The 18,654-nt window shown below is 43.5% G+C and overlaps 1 protein-coding gene across 1 annotated transcript in view; it reads right to left on the bottom strand.

Annotated features, from left to right (window-relative positions):
- The window catches only part of LOC130709391 (uncharacterized), an 80,634-nt gene extending 69,263 nt beyond the window's left edge, over nucleotides 1–11,371 (bottom strand). Inside the window, exon 1 of the mRNA XM_057558319.1 lies at nucleotides 11,354–11,371. The gene's annotated coding sequence lies outside the window, so the exon portion shown is untranslated. The remainder of the gene's footprint in view (nucleotides 1–11,353) is intronic.
- Nucleotides 11,372–18,654: the final 7,283 nt, after the last annotated feature.

Here is an 18,654-nt window from a genome sequence, read left to right as displayed (position 1 = left end):
GGGAGATAAGAGAGTGGGTGGACCCAGGGCTGGGGTTTCTGTTGAATGTTTAGGTGGTTTTCTTCTTCACAGTAGAAAAAAAAATGTGTTCCCTAAGGATCTAGTCTTTCTTCACTGCATAATGGAGTCTAGAACTGAGCTACTAGTTAAAATAAAACCAGGAAATGCGGTAAATGTGTGAGTAAACTTAACTGTGGGTTCAACTTGTACCCAAGATATTTTTAAGTGGAATTAAAAAAAAATTTTTTTTTTTAGCAGAAACCCTAGAGAGCAGTAGCAAGGAGAGTAGTAACAAGTAGTATAAACTCTTGGAGCTGTGAAGTGTGATGCTAAAGTTACTGATTGCCAGGCTGCTGGAATTTATGGAGGGTGGGCACTGAGAGTTGGAAGGGGGAAGGGTGAGTCTCTGTGAGCAGTTTTCGAGGAATGAGGGGGGAATGAGGTAGGATAATGAACATGGCAAGAAGCAAGCAGGAATTTGATTGGTGTGGAGGGAGGAGGAAGGTGGGGGTGTAAAGGAGGGAAGAGAAAGAGAGGAGGAGAAAAACCACCGCATTAAAAATGAAGAAGAAAAATGGCAGCCCAGAGATTGAAACATGCGGAGTAAATGAGATGGCAAAAGAAGGCATAAAACGTGAGCAAAAAGGAGCACAAAGGATGTGCAAATTTGCAGATGGCATGAAGTCAGGAGGGCCAATCGAGATCAAGAAGAAGGACGGGATGATTATGTGACATTCATATTTTTAGCCAGTTGTGGAGTTATAAACCTGACAAGGTCTTCTTCGCCTGGGCCGGGATGGTTACCCTTCTACAAGCAAGACCTGAATGGAAGCTCAGCTCCTAACTGGAGCTACCAGATCGGTGTTTTGCAGGAAGGTTATTTATATTCCAGTCCTCTGACGCTTCCTCTACAAAATGCGAATTATGTCAACACACAACACTCATTCCTTCGTTGGGGTACAATAAAGAATAAATTATGACTTTTTACATTTAATACTAGCTAAATGGCTCGTCACTACCTAAAACTCACCACATCAGACACATCCTTGTTCCTGCTACCTTTTCCCCTTAGTTTGCTTCTCCATTATGGCTGATCCCTAGAACTGTCTGTTCCGACCCATATTCACGATAATAATGGTGATGATAATGAAAATAATTCCTTTTGGTTGAGTATTTACTTGATTCTCAGCATTTTCCAAGCATTTTTTTACCATGAAATCATTTCTATTAAGACCACCCCTATCTACAGATGATAAAAAATGAGGCAGAGAGGTTAAGTAACTTGCCTGAGGTCCCACAGCAAGGTAAAGATGGAGCTGAAATCAGTCTCAGGTCTGTGTGATTCTAAAGCTCCAGTATTTACCCACCATTTTATGTCCTCTGACCTGAGTAGCACAGGTTCTTCATGGTACCCCAAGTCCACTCAGCCATATAAGTGCACGGTTTCTTTCTGCACCCCAGAGCTAGGTTTGGATCCTCTCACTTTGAGCCAGGGGACCTTCTGACCTCTCCTTAATGGGCTACTGATTCACCGTCTACTTCCAAGTTGTGGTGACTCACTATATACAATGAGGCCTCCTAGTCAAGAATTGCATAAAGGGTCAACTTGACCTTTAATGACTGTATGATTTACGGATTGCCAGGCAATGGAGAAAGGCAGCTAAGACCAGAAAGGCTTCCCTTCCTTAAAAAAATTTACAAAGCAAACTAAGAACACCCCCAAGGTGTTGATGGTAATGACGATGATGATGAGAGCTAACATGTATTAAGCAGGTAGCTATATTAAACAACCCCATAAAGTATAAACTATTATTGCTCCCATTTTCCAGAAGAAGAAGCTGAGGCACAGAGGTTCAGTAACATGCTACATTCACTCAGTCAGGAAGTGCTAGCTGAGCTATGGTCCCAGGCAGCCTGCCTCCCCAGAGACCGTGCTCTCCCCCACTCTGCTGTACTGCTGAGGGAGTGAAAAGAGTAGTTCCAATTATTAGAGTGAAAATCCAAGTGCTCAGTGAGAGAAAGAGGAGAGAGGCAATAATAATCCTCATATTTTCACATGTTCTCCATGAGTAGCTAATGAAGAAGAAAGCATGTACCAGGGTCCCCAAACAGCCCCAGTTTTCTAATTCCTCCACAGTCCCACTTGGCAGAGGACAGAGAATCTCCAGCCTCTGGGTCAGAGCATGTTGGTAGGAAGAGCAGGTCAGACTCTCTTGCCCCCAGCAGTGATGGCTTTTACCTGCCAACTCCAAAGAGAGAAAAGAGAATCCAAGTGGATAAGTGAACAAGGTCAATCATGAGTGTTTCTAAGTGTATTTTGCAAGACTTCTGAATGTTAAGCATGGAGTGTAGAAGAAATTACCCTAGATTCTTGGGCAGAAGACCTCGTGCCAATTCTACCACTCACCAAGCCCTTGTCCCTGAGCTTTGTTTCCTCAATTATAAAATGAGCTAATGACATTAGCTCTAGAACCCTCTCCAGCGCTGAAATGCCATCATTCTAATAATTGTCCAGTTGATGAGGAAAAGATTAGCAGCCAAGGTAGCTGATGAGATGTGTGTTTGTGTGCATGTGTGCGTATGTGTACTGGAGAGGTTGGTGGCTTAAAAGGATAGGGCAAGAAAGACCCTTGTTGGGCTGGTCTCCCCATATTATGGCAGATCACTTCCAAAATACCTTCTACATAGTAGCTATTTTCACTTTGTTTTGTTCCATTGCTAGAATTTCCACCAATTACAAATGTACATGCAAAACTAATAATCTTTTTTTTAATTGAGGTATAATTGATTTACAGTGTTGTGCCGATCCCTGCTGTACAGCAGAGTGACTCAATTTTATACATATATACGTTCTTTTTTAAATATTCTTTTCCATTATGGTTTATCCCAGGAGATTGGATATAGTTCCCTGTGCTATACCGTAAGACCTTGTTGTTTATCCATTCTAAATGTAATAGTTTGCATCTACCAACCCCAAATTCCCAGTCCATTCCTCTCCCTCCACCCTTCCCCCTTGGCAACCGCAAGTCTGATCTCTACGTCTGTGAGTCTAAAACTAATAATCTTTTTAAAAAGCAAAACTCTAGAGGGAATAAGGAAAATCAGCCTCTTATACTTCAGTGTGAATTATTTCATTAGGCTGCTTTCCTCCAAACACCTAGTTCATATCCAACAGCCATTTAGATTGGAAGGTGAAGTGGAAAGACCAGGGGAGGGGCAGGTAGCTAGTTTTAGAATTTAGAGGACTCCTTGGTGTAAGGAAGCCCTGATCTGGAGGTTGCTCAGAGCAAGAGAAGATAAAGGGGCATGAAGAGATGGCATAAACTATGAGAAAGAGAGGAAATACTAAAAGCAAATAGTCTGTTTCAAAATTACTTCTGGGGCAAGCCTGGAGTTAAAGGAGGGAGAAGGACTTTGCTTTATCTCCCTCTACACCCTTTCCCCCCCCTTTCCCTGCATCTGGCACATACTTATGATAGGTTCCTCTGGGGTCATTGTGGGGCTTAAGTTCCATCTAAAAGATGGTTTTTATGAAGGAAAAATGCTCAGCTTTCCAAACATCCAACTTACAAATTCACCCTAAAAAACCCAGCCCATTCATAATTTGATATCTATCTATATGTGTATGATTCATAATAGATATCTACATGATATCTATCAATACATTTAACTGTGGGGAAAAAAACGTGGGAGTCAGGAAAAAGAGGATTTTCTCTTCACATTTCTCAAAGGTGAATTGTCTGACGTAAAGGAGAGAATCAAGAAACAAGTTTCAAGATTTACTAAGATAAAGCAGCAATTTAGAGGCAGGAAAGTTTAGAACTCAATCTAGAAATAGCCACCTCTTCTAATAATAATTTAAATTAATTATATAAAAATATACCCCCCCCATGATTAGAAGGCAGTGAAGTTTCTGTGCTCTGGAATTAGAAGATCTGAGTTCCCATATCAGTGTGCTTATAAGCTAAATGACCTTGGCCAAGTCTTTTAACCTTTCTGAGCCACAGTTTTATGATACTTCACATGATATCATGAAGTAATGATCTACTATGTCAATGAGCTTTATAAAGAGTAAAGTGCTATACAAATTTTTGCTGGTAATATGTAATAACATGTAATAAGAATAAGAGAACTAACTATGTGCCAGGCATGCTCTTTTCCTGCATTATCGCATTTAATCCTCATAACTCACTTTATGAGTAGAGTACTACGATAGGGACACAATATAGTGTGGTGTTTATATACTTGGTCTCTAGAGCCAGACATGGCATTGAGTTACAGACTCTGCTACTCTGTGATTTTGGACAAATTACTCAACCTTTTTGAGTTTCAATTTCTTCATTTGTAAATGAGGATATTAATAGTACCTTCCTCATAGGATTATTTTGAGGATGAAATGAGATAATGAATGCATGTGACATAATTAGCACAGTGCCCAGCCCATAACAAGTAATCAACAAATGTTAGATGTTATATTAGTTCTCATTTTACAGACTTGCTGAGATTAAGTGCTTTGCCCAAGGTCACACAGCTCATAAATATAAGGGGCCCAAAACGTGGTTCTGTTTGATCCAAAGCTCCTGTTCTTTTATATTGTCTATCTCACCATCGACTTTTTTGAACCACAGATAATTGAAAGGACATACTAATTGCATCATCATTTGTTTTACCTTTATTAGCTTCCCACTTGAACTATTAGTCTGCAAACATAAGCACTCAGGGAAAATATTTTCCAGACAGAACATCTTAGAGAAATAATGTTATCATTTAAAAATACTACTTGAAAAGATCCCTCGAAGTAATCCAAAGTAGAGTTCAAGCATCTCAGAAAAGTACTGTGACAAATCATGTTTTAGAAATTAAAAATTATTAGTTTAAAATTTTCTTTCTTTCTTTTTTTTTTTTTTTTTTCCTGCCGTGCCACGCAGCTTGCTGGATCTTAGTTCCCCGACCAGAGATTGAACCTGGGCCCTTGGCAGTGAATGTGCGGAGTCCTAACCACTGGACTGCCAGGGAATTCCCTCATCATCTTTTCTTAGCTAAGCTTCAGGTCAATAAAGAGCATTTAGTGGCCAAAAGCTACAGTATAGAAGAAAGAAAAATAAGGTATCCAGGTAATCCACAAACTGTAATATGCCTCCCCCCAAACTTTAAGAGATGGGTAGAAAATTGAGAACTACAATTTTTACAGGCCAAAAGAAAAAAAAAATGTTTAAAGGAACACAAGTTGAAATACACGTATTAACAAGAGATACACATTATTGAACTCTGAAGAGAGATAGCAGGTAAAAATAGACCGCCATTGTAGTGGGAAATAGAAATTCCCCTCTCCTTCAGAATAAATGAATATAGCTTCTTCATTCTTTTTAAACAACAATAAATCAGAAGAATGGACCCACATGTGGGTATGCTGAGAGGATAACCATTCTGGAAGTGACCAACAGATTAAATGCCCCAAGGTCTTTACGGCATTTTTTTTTTGTCCTTCTAAATGAATTAGAAACTTTAATTGTCAGAATCAGGAGAGTAATACAACCAGATTTTATACTTGAGACTATAAAAAGGATGTTGCACACCAAAAAGTACAACATAATTTACATGCTATTTGCTATAGTTACCAAAGGCTGTATATAAACATTTGTGAAAATACTACCTTTCAGAATAACTATGAATCACAGAAGAAATTATCTATGCCATTCTCAGAGGACTCTGGCTGTGGTAGGGCAGACATGAGAACTGGCCTGTGAATCAGATCAGGATGTTAACACCATTTTTTTAAAGTACAGTTATTTTATTTTATTTTATTTTTCTCCAGGCAACTTTCTGAAAAAGCTTTAATTGTTGCCAAAGACCCATGGGTACTTTTAAAGGAGTCTGATTAGGTGATCAAGGATAGTCAGAGATCTGCTTGAGTTCATATGTATTTGATTTTATTTATAATTGCTATTTAAGTGGGGTAACTAATGATAAATTGAGTTCTATGCAGTTCATGAGATGTGGCACATATGTATGTGCACACCCACACACAGTCCTCTTGGGAGAAAGATCAGCCTTAAACTACATTAAATACCCCAACATTGAAAGTCTTAAATTGTCCATTATGAACAAAGTATATATGTAATAATACAACTGGCATTTTAGTGGGACGTAAAATCCATTTTGTCTTGTCTCCTCTCCCTTCTAATCAGGACGTAGAAGGGAGCTTAGAAGAGCCTGAGAAAGGCCTCAAGAATCAATGTCAGCCAAGGCAAGGAAGGCACAAACTAGAACATGGTGCATTTGCCTTGGGCTGTGTCTGTAATGCCTCGTCCCTGAGATCAGCTTCTGCGTGAAGCTTGCAGCTCATCAGAGCAGAAAGAGGCAGCAGAGCTACGTGTGGGAGCAACTGGGTTTGGTAAACAATGAGCCAACTTCTCCCCCAAGGGAGCAGATCAGAGGAGAAATAATAAACGGTGGAGGGAAACTCTCCAGCAGTTACAAGTCAGCCAGGAAAGGGCCGCCTCTCCTGATTGACCTTGGTGGCTGCAGCGGCTGAGCTTCCCTGGCCTCGGTAAAAGGGCAGAGGGATTCAGGTATGATCTGGGGCACTCAGCTGCTCCCAGGCTTGCTTAGAAGCCAGCATAGGCAGCAGCTACCTAGGCCACTAGCCACAGCTAAGTAATTCTCTGCTCAAACTGGCCTTGAGTTCACTTTGGGCTGACTCTGAGAGGGATACGTATAACAGGATTTCTTACTAGCCTGGCTCCAGAGCTCAAGTTGTTCCGCCCTGCAGAGCTGGAAGGAGATAATTGCTCTGAAACTATTATAGTTGCATTCATAGTACATCTGGACCTGAGGTTGTTTGACCTCTGAAAACCTGGAATGGAAATAATGCAATTACCTGAGCTAAAGACAATTTAATTAAAAAAAAAACAGAAGCCAGGAAAAGAAAATTTATCTTTTACGCCACAAGTCTTTTGCCTAGCAATGGAATGTGTACCTTTCAGAAAGATGAAAGATGCTTAAAGACTGAATAGAAGGTGATGTTTTCAATTCAATTCAATAGCAGTTGCTATTACCTGTTGTGTGCAAAACACTGTACTGGAACTGGGGACCCCAAAATGAGTGAGGCTCTGCCCCTGTTCTAAAGGAGCATGCTGTCTAGACAATGGAAAAGAGAGACACACACACAAGTAACCACAAGCCATCATGTGATAAATGAAGTCAGCAAGCATCACAGGCATTCTGAGGTGTCTGCCCAACACATTCCCTCCATTCTTGGCGAGTAGCTCCTGGACTACCCACTCAGATAAGCTTCAGCACTTATGTTTATACCATGCAACCAGTGCCCCCAGCCAAAAGATCCTCTCTCCCAGAAATTTAAAATGAGGACTCTCAGAAGTGAGTTGATCTGTGAGCTCTTGAACTGAGAGGACTGCTGAGAAAAGAAAAGTAATGAAATCAGCCTAGTCAGAATGGTAGAGATGGGAGTCAATGTGGCCTGAGAAAGAAAGAAGATCCCTGGTTGTCAGCTTTGGAAACCATGGTTTTAGCTCTGGTGGCGGCTTCCTGAATTTAGGTTCCTTAAGATGTTCCTGATTCTAAATCACCCCCCTCCCTCCCTCCTCCTAGACTAGAGCTAATGAGTTCCTTTTTCTTGCACCCAACAGAGTGAGAGTGAAGCTCAGTAATTCGGTTCAATCCTTCTCAGTTGGCAAGCACTGTACGAGTTCCAGATGCACACCAAATAAATTGAACTCACAAGACTTTGAGGCCTAGTAGGGATTCTGGTAGCGGGGAAAAGTACAGTATGTAGTGCTATAAAAGAAGTGTTAAAAGAATCTGAGAGGGGAACAGCATTCATTTCTTCAAGGGAATTTTGGGAAGCCTTCACAGAGGATGAGCACATGATCTAAACCTTGAGTAGGATTTTAGTGGATTTGGTGGAATAATGCATTTCAAGCAGAGGAAAGGGTGCTTCCTTCTGAGAAGGCAGGAAGGTTGTATTAAGATATTACTTCTATGCTTCACTGCCTCTCTAATTTTCAACCAGGCTCCAGAATGGCAAGCTAGTTTGCTCCCTATGACCTGTGGACCAAATCCAGCCCGTTGCATTTTTGTACAGTACAGCCTGCAATCTAAGGATGATTTTTACATTTTTAAACTAATGGTTGGAAAAAAATCAAATGAAGAATAATGGTCATGACATGTGAAAATCATATGAAATTCAAATTTTGTTCTCTGTTAATAAAGTTTTATTGGAACACAGCCACCCTTATTCCTCCACATGTTGTGTACAGTTGCTTTCACACTGCGATCATGGAGTTAAGTAGTTGCAGGAGAAACCATATGGTCTGCAAAGCCTAAACTATTTCTATCTGGCCGCTTGCAGAAAAAGGCCATGGACCCATGTCCTATACCTCAGCCTCCAGAGGTTTCCTTTGAACATCTGGGATGTGAAGTTGTAGCCTTCAGAGAGGGTACATCAAATATCCATTTATAGACAAAATGGTGTATCAGTATGTACTTTGTAGGGTTGTTTTGAGAATCATCCATAATACCTGTCAAGTGAATAAAGAGATGTGAAATAGTTTACGTATTTTGGATCCCATATTATATACAGACATAGATATAGAGATATCGGTATAGATAGGAAAAAAACTGAAAAAAATATGCAAAGAGCTATCGATATTGATTACTTCTGAGATGTGAATTATGGAGAACTTTATTTATAAAAACAACAACATTAATAATATCAATAATAATCACCTTTAGTGACTGCTTACTGTGTGCCAAGCACCGTGCTCAGTGCTTTATGTATATAATATCTCATTTAAATTTCCCAGAAACCCTATGTTATGAGAAGTATTATTGCCCTCATTTAACAAATGAGGAAACTGAGGCACAGAAGAGTTAAGTAACATGTCCAAGATCACCCAGTTAGTATTGGTAGAGCCATAACATAAACACAGGCAGTCTGAATCCAGTGCTTTCCCTCTTTCCAGCACACCACACTCGCACTTCTTTTGCTATGTATTTCTTGTTAGATCTTTTTAACTCTGACCATCTATTACTTCTGTAATTAGGAAAAACCCATACTTTATAAATAAATATGTAAATACATAGCATGGTGCCTAGGCACAGAGTGATTGCTGACGACGACGATGATGATAAGGAGGGAGATGATGATGATAACTTACATTTATTGACCTCTTCCTATGATCCAGGTTCTGGTGCAATGTACCAGGCACTTTGTACGCTAATTTAATTGAGGAGGTATTTGATAATTTGTTATTCCTATCACCATCAGGTGTTTCTCAGAGCCCCAGAGACGGGCTGGGGCTGTGTGGGTCTGGGATGGAGCGTGACATCACAAGTCTCCATTCCAAGGGCTAGGGAGAAGCTGTTCTTAATACCTCCCCCATTTCCTTGCCATTTTAAGTGGCCTGGGAATGAACAGGTATATACAGGTGGACCAAATGGCAGCTGGGGTCCAGTGAAGAAGGGTTCTAGTCTGATTCCAGCATCTACTTTTCAGCTCTGTGATCTTGTTCTAGGCCTTACATTGTCACAGTTGGGCATATTTGTCCTGTTTTTCCAATTCCCCCTTGCGTAGCAGGATGGTAGGTGTTCCAGGCCGCTGGGGAAGGCCCTGCTGCCCTACTGGCAGGCCTCCCATAGCCTGAGAATCTCTCATGAAAGATTCATTCTTTTGGGTTAAAGCTTTGCCAAGGAGAGGTGACACATTAAGCCACTGATACCGTAGCGATTTAATTTCATGGAATCATAAGATGTTAGAGCTAGGAGCCTCGTAGAGTCTAAAGCCTCATTGTTCCTACCTCTAAACCCATTCTTTTCTTTTTCCCTCTACAATGGGAGAGGTGTCCCTGCTCCTGTCTAAGCTAATCCTTCTCCCTGTACTCTGAATCCCACCCACCCTCCTTCTCAAACACCTCCCTTTATCCATTACACCTTCCCTTTCCATACCACCACCCCTCCCCCTCTGCTGGCTTCTTTCCATCAGTATTTAAATAAGCTCAGGTCTCCCTCATTTTAAAAAATAAAATGAAATAAAAAGCCTCCTGGGCCTCATACCCCTCTTAACTACTATTGCCTTACCTCACTTCTTTCCTTCACAGCCAAACTTCTTATGAGAATTGTCTATAAACTCTAAGGGGCAGACCACAGAACTCCAGGTTTTTAGGGCAGGCATATGTTTTGGGGGACCTGGTTCATCCTGGAGCAGGAAGAGTAAGTGGCACAAAAATAGGCTGAGGAAAGGAGGAGAGGAAAGTGGGAGGTCCCTGTGGGCAAACCGCCTATTCCATGCTTTTACCTAAAATCAATACTAACCCTTCACACCAACAAACAAGTTATATTGGTCTGGGCACCTTTTCTGAGTATGCCACCTAGGTACAATGGGGGATACCGTCTAGTAATACTTACCCCATCACTGCCTTTGGATTGTTCACAGTTTCATCTGGGAGGCAGGATATACACACTCAATGAAGGTATCAATACCAGCAGTGCGTGATTAAGGCTGAACGAATGATATAAATTCATGGTCCTCAGACCACAGAATCAGCATCACTTTGGAATTTGTTAGCAAGGTAAATTCTCAGGCTCCACTCCAGGCCTACTGCGTCAGAGACTGGGGATCCCAGCAATCTGTGTTTTAAAATGCTCTCCAGTAAACCAGTAGACAATTTCAGATCCTTTCCAAACTTAATCGTACTTCTCTGCTGGTTGAAGAGCAGGAAGGATCTGAATTGAATTGGGAACTTGATTGTTAACAATACTCATAAACCAGTGTGTGACACGGGTACACGATGACTGGTGTGGGAACAGGAGCTGCCACTCTGCAACAGCTCGAATTTTGTCCAACAGTAAGTGGGACCTGAGTTTAAGCCAAATGGAACCAACAGGTTAGAGATTAATTAATTAATTAATTAATAATTAATAAAATGCCCTCCAGGAGATCCTGATGCAGAGTCTAGAGACCCAGTGGTGTAGGCAACAGGGACCCCTGGGTCTGGAGGATCAGGTCAGACTCATGGGGCATTGGGTACTTCAATCTGATTCAATGAGATAGAGCGAAGGGTAGAGGGTGATCCAGGAAGGATGAACCGGGTGAGTGAAAGTATAGGGGTTGGAATACATAAACTACATAAAGGCTGGAGGGAGAGGGTATGGTGGATGAGGAAGGTGGGGAACCAGGAGCGGCAGCCGGGCCGCAGGGGAGGTCCCTGCAGAGGATGAGGGCGGGGCCAGGGAGCCTTAAACACAGCTCTCTTGTGGGGAAATAGAAACCTCTTCTGGCTCTCTCTATAGACAGGGCTCCACCTCCCACATCCCATTTCTTTCTCCCCTTTACCTTCACAGGCATTCTCTCCCAGCCTCTCATCTCCAGAAGCGAGGCTCGCCCCCCTCCTTTGATCTTCGCTGCTCTGATCCAGAATGGTCTCTTTCCCGGCCTCCCCATCAGTACTTCCTCTTTCCTCCTCCGAATCCGCCCCCTCACTCCTGCTACAGATGAGAAATTATAAACCACTCCTTTGAAAAAATGTTCCTAAAGAGGCTCCATGATTTGAACAAGTTCCTATTGAAAGCGTCAGGGGAGCTACACCTGCCTCTTAGATTCTGACAGTGCGAACCAGGGATTCATTTAGCATGAATCAGAGGACGGTCGTCGGAGCCGGCTTTTCACTGAGCCTCACGGTTAAGTTCTACAGGGCCCCGCGGAAGGCTGACGCGGTGTGGTTGGAAGCAGCTCTCTGTGGGAAGTCCCTCCCGAAGCCCAGAGGAATGCTGTAAGGCCGTGTGTCCTTGTTTCCCAGCGGGACCTTCTCTCAAGACAGACCCTCCAAACGCACCTTTAGGCTCTGACGTTTAGAGCACCTTATTCCTGGAGAAGCAACTTGACGTTATGCGATGTGCAGTGGGTGATGAATGCGCAAGGGATTCCTTCTGTCTTAGAAGTTTTCATCAGAAGGCCAAGGTTTTGTTTGCTTGTTTGTTTTTGGCTGCGAGCCTTGTGGGATCTTAGTTCCCCCACCAGGGATTGAACCTGGGCCCTCGGCAGTGAAAGCGCCGAGTCCTAACCACTGGACCGCCAGGGAATTCCCAGAAGACTGAGGTTTTGTTTTTTTTTTTTTTGACATATGTTACATGGAGCTATCTATCTATCTATCTATTTATTTATTTATTTATTTATGGCTGTGTTGGGTCTTCGTTTCTGTGCGAGGGCTTTCTCTAGTTGCGGCAAGTGGGGGCCACTCTTCAGGCAAGTGGGGGCCACTCTTCATCACGGTGCGCGGGCCTCTCGCGCAGGCTCAGTAGTTGTGGCTCACGGGCCCAGTTGCCCCGCGGCATGTGGGATCTTCCCAGACCAGGGCTCGAACCCGTGTCCCCTGCATTGGCAGGCAGATTCTCAACCACTGCACCACCAGGGAAGCCCCCAGAAGACTGAGGTTTTAAGTTTGAGCTCTTCTGTCTGCTAGCCAGGTGATTTGGTCTAATGCGATTATCTTCTCTTGGGTGCCTTATCTGTAAAATGGGGATAATGAATACCACCTGACAGAGTCACTGTGCAGATCAAATGAGAGGTAAGAGTGCATTGTAAATGACACCAGCCCGTATGACACCCGGTGCTGTGGTGGCCTCTGGATCACTCCCCTGTTCTTCCATCCTCTCCACACTCCGTTAGATCTTGTCCACTGTTGTGAACTGGTTTTCCCAAAATGTGATTTTTATTACGTGGCAGGATAATATTTCAAGATATTATCTCTCCTACTCCATTTCATCTCCCAATATTTCTTTTCATCCTTTACCTTTCAGTCACTAAGTGGTATGAGGAACAAGAAAAAACAGAGACAAGCTGGGACTCCTCCAGCCTTTCACCATCTCCAAACCCGGACACACATCACAGCCTTGACAAGGAGCATGTGGCCGGGCGCCTCGTGGAGCGGGCCTGCACACCTCAGGAATGGAGATGTCTCAGCGGCCCCAGCATGGAGAGTAACAATAGCCGAGGATCAGCTGCCATCTCCAGGGCTTGCTAAGCCTCACAGAACTTGGTCTCCACCCTGCACATGGCCGTGCTGGCCCATCCTTGCTGAGGTGTTATTTTCACCACGGGGTGGAACGGGGGGCTGGAAATAAAAGTTCTGTTTTGGTTCTTGGATATTTTAGTTTGATGCTTGACATTTAAAAAGCTGTTGCTGGGCTTCCCTGGTGGCGCAGTGGTTGAGAATCTGCCTGCCAATGCAGGGGACATGGGTTCGAGCCCTGGTCTGGGAAGATCCCACATGCCGCAGAGCAACTAGGCCTGTGAGCCACAACTACTGAGCCTGCGCATCTGGAGCCTGTGCTCCGCAACAAGAGAGGCCGCGATAGTGAGAGGCCCGCGCACCGTGATGAAGAGTGGCCCCGACTCGCCGCAACTAGAGAAAGCCCTCGCACAGAAACGAAGACCCAACACAGCCAAAAATAAATAAATAAATATTAAAAAAAAAAAAAAAGCTGTTGCTGACCATGTTGTTTCCCTAATCAAAGGGCCTCAGTGACTTCTTACTGTCTTCACACTCAAGTCCATATGTCATCCTGTCATCTGGGCTCTCTACTGTCTAATCAGCCCTTTACGCATCCTAGCCAGTCCATCAGATTTCCTCCAGCCCAGACCTGGCTCCTGAGCTCCTGCTGAGTCTAGCCCACTACCCACTAGGGTCTCCACTCCGATGTCCTCAATACATTATCTCATACACTCCTCCTTTCCTTCTTCTGGGTCCTGTCACTGCTGATGGCCCCACAAGAAATACAGCTATAGGAGCAGAGCTCTGGGAGTCATGCTAGTTCTCTCTCGTCTTTAATCTATCTACATATCAAATTAATCACAACACCCAGTAGGACCTATTTCCTCAATGGTTTTGGACTCTGTTTCTTTCTCACCATTCCCACCCCCACCGCTTAAGCTCTGGCCGCATTATCTTTTATTCTGACTATGGCTCTGGCTCCTCCCCTCCTCCCCCCTCCCCTCCCCAGCCCTCCCACCCCACAGACAGAGAGGTAGCAGAGCGTAGGGTTAAGAGTTTGGTCTTGGAAACCAAAAATCGTCTTACTGCTCCTACTGCTTGAGTGACCTTGAGCAAGTTTGTACCCCCCTCTGGAGGTGATAAAGGTCATCGTGAGGTTGAGGTTTATAAACCGCAGTTGGCCCTAAATACTGTGAGGCATTGTTCTCATTATCTTTCCAAAATGCAAATGTGGTATGTCATCTCCTCTGAAATCTTTCACTGATTGCCTCATCCTCTGAATAAAGCCCCAATTCCATAGAATGTCCTCTAAATGCCTCAAGATCTGATCTCTACCCGTCTGACTACCTTGTTTGTCATCAGTCATTATCCGTCCTCCACCCTGGCCTCCAATGTCCTTCCTAAAGAGCCTTTACATGCTGTTCCTCGTGGATGCAGGGCCTTGGCTCCCCTGTGACCCACTGAGCCCCCACCTCATTCCCCAGGAGGATGACACCCTTCTGCACCTACTTTACATAGACCTCTATTGTTACACTCATCACACTCTAATATACTTTTGTTCTTCATGTTTGTGCCTCCCCCATTAGATCAGAAACTGCTTGAGGGAAGGAATAATGTCCTATTCATCTTTCAGACCCATAATGGATATTTCCAAAAAGTTTTGTTCAATGAATTGATGAATCAACAAAATAAAAGCCGTGTTCATCCCTGCTAACGTGAGTTTCCTCCTAGCGACTTCCTGCTTGGCACGCCACCCCGTACCCCCATCTGTTTAGATGATACTAAGCCTTCAAATCACATCAAGTCTCACCATCCTCAGAAAGCCACATGAGACTATTCAACTAGACCCCTTGGTTAACACCAAGCAGGCCTCTTGGGCATGACTGTGTTCTGCCCTGTATTGGAGCCATTCTCATACAGATCACCACCAATTCTTTATTAAAGTATCGGGTCTTTGAGGGCAGCATTTAGCTTCCTGAGCTCCGTATCCTTTATGGCCTTCAGCACAAGGGGTGTTCAGTGTCCATGAAATAATGAGTCAGTAAATGAATGTATGCAAGGAGGAACAAATGAATTAATGTCTCCCCTGTCTTAACTATTGTAGCAGTTACCTGTTTTGAAACATCTGGGGATATATTCATACATGATCTCATGTATTCTCTCTGCAAGAGATTTTAAGCCCAAGACTCATACTGCTTTACACTGCTTTTCTGTTTCCCGTAACCCTTATCACTGTGTTGAAAAAAAATGGTACAAATTTCGTAAATACTTCTTGAGGAATTAAATCAGCCCCTCTGACTAGTAATGGAAGTAACAGACTGTACAGAAGGAGAAATTGGTCTGGTGTATTACAACACGTTCTGCCCAGTGTCGTGCTTCTTCACGTCACTGTTTTTCTCCTGTTCCACTCTTGTTCAAGTCTATTTCTCTAGCCTGCGGCTAAACATTACAACCAGCTTAGTTCCTACTACTCTCGCCCTATTCAATACCGGATAGCAGTTTTCCTGGGGATCCTTCCTCAGTTAATGCCTGCCATTGCCTGCTCCTATTCAAAGTCAACCCTGAAGATGAACCTGTGGCCTTATCATCAGCCTGCAGGCCTGGTGAGATCAGAATGATTTTCTTATAACAAAAACAGTGGCAACAACAATAATAATAGCTACCGTTTAGTGAGAGCTTGCGATATGACGTGACAGGTGATGAGCTAACTGCTTAAAATATTTTTATATTTTAAAATATTTAATAATAATATCTGATTCTAGTTCATCATAAGAGAGTTGTGTCGTTTAGGAGTATATAGAATAAAACACCAAATGCTAAACAACAAGGTCTTTCTGTATAGCACAGGGAACTATATTCAATATCTTGTAATAAACTATAATGGAAAAGAATCTAAAACAGAATATATATATTTATATGTATAACTGAATCACTTTGCTGTACACCAGAAACTAATACAACATTGTAAATCAACTATACTTCAATTTAAAAAAATTTTTTTTTAATTAAAAAAAATCAAATGCTGAGCATTTTTTCTGGATTTTATCAAGTAATTCTCCTAACAATCATAATAGCTAACTAATAAATAGCCAGGCACTATTTTGTACATTTCACATATATTAACTTATTTTAAGCCACACCATAATCTGTTGAGGTAGATGTCCTATTATTATCCTCACTTTACAGATGAGGAAACCAGTACAGAGAGGCATAGAGAGATTTACTAGCCTGCTGAAGTTACAGTGGTGGAAGTGGCTGAGTTTGAATTCAGGTTAAGGGAGTCTGGCTCTACTGTCCATGTTCTTCGTTACTATGTTTATTGCCTATGGAGTAGTGTTAATATTATTCTCATTTTATAGGTTTATTTATTCATTCAGCAAATAGGTATTCCTAGGTGTCCTAACAGGCTCTAGGGATATTACAGTGAATGAGGCCAAGTCCCTGTCTTCATGGGGCTTCCATTCTAGATGAAGAAACAGAGGCTGGGAAGCACTTGCCGAGCGAGTACTGCTGTTCAGGCTGAATACAACAGTGCTGGGACCCTCGGGTCTGACTCTAAGGCCAATGATCTTAACCTTAGACAACACTGCTTTTCTGAACAGAGTCCATATCAAAGGGCCTGGAGGACCTTGTAAGGATTACTGGAGGTGGCAATGGGTGGTGACACTGAGCTGTACCCACAGCGATCACTTTCACCTTTCCTTTCCCACTGTCCTCTCTCCTTCCTCCTTCTCTTTATCACTTTCCTGCACCTTCAAGTGCACAAAGGTAGAATTTACCCCTGATGGAGGCACTCAGGGCCAGAGAGATGCTGAGGAGAAGAAGCCCAGCACCACTGCTGATGCTGGGCATTGCTTTTCTCACCTTTAAACTATCTTTTCTCTTTTTAATATGACCAGAAACACTATTTAGTAATCTTCCTCTCTTCAGTCTTCCTGACAATCTTCCCACCCCCACCTCCCCACCAAATTCAAGACCTTCATGGTCCTTACAAGGGAGAAGTTCCATCCGACCTCAATCTCTCATACGCTGTCCCATTCCTCTGGTCTAAGTCAGTCTGCCTGAGTCACTGGGACAGTTGGTGTCCCTGCGCATCTTTCCTTTTCACTAAGTTGAATCACTCCTGCTCCTCTAGGCATCCAGCCTAGATCTGTTTCTCAAACTCATATCCCTGTGACATCCGCTCCAAGTTCCTATTATCATGCTTCACTTGTGAGGCACAAAACTCAACATGGTCTGCATTCAGGAAGAATCAGGCCTATTGCCAAGAGCAGAGGAAGCCGGTCTGATGGCCCTCCTGAGCACACTTTCTGGTGAGGATGCTATAGGGCTCAGGGGTCTGGGAAGCCTGGCTGTCTGTAGCCCGAGCAAGTGCTGATCTGAGGATGGGCTGAGGGTCCTGGAGCGATCTCAGCCTTCCTTCCTGAGTGCTGAGATCTGGAGACTTGGAGAGGGAAGGAGGGATGTACAGGAGTCCCACAGAGGGTATTGCAGGCATGCTGAGGTTCACCTTTACTCCTCCCTGCAATCCTGGGCCTGGGAATACAAGAACCCCTTTCAGCTTTCACAGACATCTGGGGAGAGGGGAGGGAACAGGGCTTGGCTGCTTTGCCCTCAGTGAAGTGTCCTGTATGCCACAGATGTGGTATTCCCCATTACTCGGGTCTCAGGGAGCTCTCTGAAGATCCCTGGTGACTCTAAGTCAAGTCCCCGTAGGACTAACGCAAAAGAGGAAGTTGGTCAGAGGCCTGATAGGTGTGGTAGAGAGAATCCACGCCCCCTCCCTGTGTCATATTGTGTGACTTACTCCTGTCTCTGAAACAGCTACTTTGCAGGGATATACAGAAAATAGCACCGAGTTCACTCTTAGTCCAGATTCCCTCCAAGACCAGGGCTTGTGTACTGGTGATTAATTAGGGGAAGTTATGCTAAGGAATAGGACTGGGGGGTGGGGGATAGGGAGGTCTGTGAAGATCGAAACAGGGAAGAAAGAGAAGCCAATCCATGGAGACTTTTGTTATCTGATCATCACTGTGGGCAACCAGAGCTCAGTCCTACATAGGACCCTCTGAAGAGCCCTTGCACAATGCCTCTCAGAGTTGGCAGCCTGCAGGGTGGAAGAAGGAAGTATTTGACCACAAGCTTCTGCTCCCTGTTGATCAAGTGTTGTTCTTTTAGTGTTAACATCCACACACTTCCAGGTTTGCCTGTGTATCAGAATGGCTGAGCAGGTTCCTGCGGGCGGCGGGAGCAGAGAAGCCAGGAGGAGAAAGCCAGTGCTGCTCAGGGCACCCGAAGCTACAACGCTGCCAGATTGCTCTGGCTTGCAGCTGGTTGCTGCAGCGATGGCTGAAATAGTAAGGTGGGTCCAGAAATGGAGGTGGGGCACTGAATTCAGAGGAGGAATTCTCTTTCCACTCCCTCTGCCTTCAGATTCAGATCCCCCAAATCCTTCAAAGTTCGGTTCAGTCCTCTCCCATGAAGATTTTCCAAAGGAATCTCATCATAGCCAACTTTTCTCCTTAATCTCCCGGAGCACAGTCACTTAATTAGCATTTTTTTTTTTTTTTGCTTGATTTATGTTATATACTATAAAGCTTTCACTCCTTGGATTATAACTTGAAGGCAGAGACTTAATTCACCC

The sequence above is a fragment of the Balaenoptera acutorostrata genome, chromosome 1, assembly GCF_949987535.1.
Source record: "Balaenoptera acutorostrata chromosome 1, mBalAcu1.1, whole genome shotgun sequence".
Lineage (NCBI taxonomy): Eukaryota > Metazoa > Chordata > Mammalia > Artiodactyla > Balaenopteridae > Balaenoptera > Balaenoptera acutorostrata.
This window is presented reverse-complemented; position numbering and strand designations above follow the sequence as displayed.